The sequence below is a fragment of the Triticum dicoccoides genome, chromosome 2A, assembly GCF_002162155.2.
Source record: "Triticum dicoccoides isolate Atlit2015 ecotype Zavitan chromosome 2A, WEW_v2.0, whole genome shotgun sequence".
Taxonomy (NCBI): domain Eukaryota; kingdom Viridiplantae; phylum Streptophyta; class Magnoliopsida; order Poales; family Poaceae; genus Triticum; species Triticum dicoccoides.
This window is the reverse complement of record NC_041382.1, coordinates 199,798,720-199,802,555: the sequence shown is the minus strand read 5'-3', so window position 1 is coordinate 199,802,555 and position 3,836 is coordinate 199,798,720.

Sequence of the window (3,836 nt, the reverse complement as noted above, 5' to 3'; positions counted from 1 at the left end):
TTATTATTTTCTCGGTCAATACATATATTTTATAATATGTTGTTCCAAAAAAATATGGGAACATAATTATTGGTGGTATGATGGTGGTTCAGAATCAACTATACCATTTACAATGTTGAATTAGGTTGAGTTTGGTACATCCAAAAACTTTACAAGTTATCAGTGCCTCAAGTGAGTGATGAAATATTATGTGTCTAACTATGCAAGTTCTCGTGACTATCATTTTTTTAGTTTTCCAAACATTTTTCACAACAATAGCCCTTTTTATCTCGATGTGATATATTGATATGTTTGGAGATAATTTACATGTGTACCGTTTATTTCATATATTGCTAATTCCTATAAACACAAAAAGAATCCTTAAAAAAGTTTTCCCCGTATTTAATACTAGCATTGACCTCTTCTATGTTATCAAACATGTTATGATGTAAAGATCGCGCCTCTCAGCAAGTGCTTGGAAACACACATTAGCATTGACCCATGAATGAGTCTCATTAAGACGCAGTGTCCGACTCACATTTACACATTGTGCCCTTTAGTACAGGGTGCAGGTTTTTGCTCCCGTGACATTAGGGACATTTTTTTACCCGTTGCAACGCACGGGCAATTTTGCTAGTATGTTTAAAATTCAAACTAAAAGCGTAAAATTACGGGAAGAAGCGTATTGTGACGGTGAACCCACGGAGTCAATTCGTGCTTTATTATTAGGGTAGATTATTATTATTATTATTATTATTATTATTATTATTATTATTATTATTATTATTACTAGCAAAAGGGCCCGTGCGTTGCAACGGGAGAAAACATCAGTTATCGTGCAAATATGAGACGATGTTTAGTCCTACTCGACTTCATACTAATCTTATTTTGAACTTTATGGATCATATATGTATCTAAGATAGTTCCTTTATACAAGTAAAAAAGAAATGAGCAGTTAAATATTGTGGTGTTATATTTTTCTCAAATGGCAATATATATGGTGTTTGCTGCTTCTCAGCATAGTACAAAGCGGAGCCACTTAATTTGAGACAGAGGGAGTAATAATTATGTAAGCCGAAAATCATGGGAAGTAGATGTAGCATAGCATGACATACCAAATGATTTTGCAAACACACCACTAAATATATCGAGTAGGACTACTTCTTAATATAAGATCTCCAAATAGGTACATGTTTATTATGAACACTCTGAAGCTATTTCATGTAGCCTTCAAAGGATTTCAAGAAAGTTTTTGCTTGATGTCAGAGATGAATAATTTTAACATATATTATTTTTTTCCAATAATTAAATTATTACTGCAATGTGACACAAAGCAAGGAAATGAGACATGTTTGCCTTCCAAAAATGAGATACATGTTCATCCTTCATACAACCGCAACTTGAAGGCTACAGAGTGAGGCGGCAAAACTTGTAAGATGCATCCATGTGAAGCACGATAGAACGGCCACCGCAAGATCAATCAACCATCATTGAGAGAGAACAATCCTTGACCAGCATTTAACATCTATCAACGAATCCAACTCCACTTCTACTGATGATAACCAAAGAACCTTACTCGTAGAAGGAAAATGATTAGACTGTTTATAACAGTAATATTTTGATCCCGGGGACCCAAATTCAGAGCTAAGCCATTATGTTTGTGCAAAACCCGTTAACACAACAACATAAAACCAAAACTGAGAAAGTCCTATGCCACCGTTACATCCTAAACTACAATATGTCAGCATATAACATATTCATTTGGATTCAATGCCTTGTACATGCCAGGTTATGGATACTTGTATTTGCTTAGATTACGCCGTACACTTCTAGAAAGCAATATTTCCTAGAAGCAGGAAATGACTCAAACCTTTCACTTGCAGACCAGGAACACACATACATGAGTCTGCTCAAACAAATCTACACATGTTGTTGGTATTCAACCAAGTAATTAAGTAAAGTAATTTTGTTCTTCGAAAAAACTAAGATAAGCTTTGCTCGTATATGTTAAATGGTTAACAGAGGATCAAACCTGTCCTAGAACGACCAAATTTCGAGAAAACAAAAACCTTAAAGAAGACACGCGTGCATATTATAGAGAAGACTAACTAATAACACATAGACATGTTATCTTGGAAGTTAGATTGGTTATCTATGCTGGTAGTTCATGGGGTCATACCGTGGTCGATGAAGAGCCTGGTGACTGACAGCTAGAGGATTGGGCATGACTATGGAGATGAACAGGTGAGAGGCATCGCCAAGCCCTGGAGAATCACTGGCCCATGCTGTCCGCTGACACAACGGTCCCTAGATCACTGTAGAAACTGTATTGAGGAACTGAACATGAAGAGTTGCTCCACAAAACCAACTGATCACCGCCTTCTTCTCCACTGGATGTTCCATCGTGTATTGGCTTGCGTGTGATCTGGCATGTAAGCTAAGGAGATTGAAAGAAGAGCCAGTTATTCAGTAACTTCTTATGCAATAAGAAGGAACCGAAAAGAAAAATCAAGCAGTTGTAGACAAACTCACATGCCCGTGTATTGCAACGGAAGATAAAAGTTGAATTCCCTAGCTTAATAAAATAAGCATGGGCCACGATTTCATATGGTTGATATTGTGCTCCATAAATTTGTTCTTACAAACCTGAAGAATAATTTACCACTCAAACAGGACTGACAAAACAAAAGATTAAAGAACATTTATCATCCCATAAAGAAAGTTGTCAACCATCCGAGCAGTATTACAATAAAAACTAACAAAGACTATCTCCATGATATGATGGTAGCATCAAAGGTCTGAATTAAGGCAAAGCATTTGAAACAAAACACTGGTAAGATAATAACATAAGAGCTTGCAAGCTGAACTTTGAGTTTGAATGATATAACATCGACGTCGGATAACTAAAAGGCACACTTTGTCGGATATCTAAAAAACTGTTGAGACACAGGGGAATGATACACCGCCAGTGATGTGAAGGATGTGTTGCGCCTAGGTTCGCCAGTGGAGATAAAGTGATTTTTAATGCTAACGCCGGGTTCAGACAACCCCCTTCGACCTGCACGACATTCGCCAACCACGAATAAATTTCGCAACCAGGTAGAAAAGATCACCCAAACAATAATTGAACGCGCAAGAGATGAAAAAACAGCCCGAAATTAAGGGATTTTTTGCCAAACAAAGATTCCTTAACTGGGGAATACAAACCTCCTTCTTACTCTACCTAGGCTAGGGAAGAACAAACACACTAAAAGCGCAAGAAGTCCAGAGTCCATATTCACTCCTAGCATTGTCATTAAAAATTGACACCATTGTCTAATTAGGCCAAAAGAGAGTATACTTATGTCAAAAATAATAAACATCCAATAAAAATATCGAAGGGGAAATATATCACTGGATAATTATGTCAAAAAAAGAGGAAACATATCAGACAACTCTTTGCATCAAATAGCAGGATCTTACTTGATACATGAGATTACACTGCTAGGTGCTTCCTGAATAAATAATAGCACGAGCAAAGATTTGTGTATGCCTTTGTGTCTAGCAACCAATAACACACTACAAAAAGCAGGAGAGTATACAAATAAAGAGCTGCAGTCTATTGATTCCACGAGGACCAACAATGCAAATAACCCTCTCGGCCACTATTGTTGTACATGCAGTGTACTGTACCGTTGACGAAAAAAGAAGACACTGCTTCCAAGTACATATAAACTCATTGTATTATGCACAAATCACATATACTTAAGAAAATATATACCGTGGTGCTACAGTTCACGCCTTGCACATGCATCTCATCAACAATTAGTTGGTCCTCAGCAGGAATTGATGACTGAGAATCTTACCGTATGGGGATA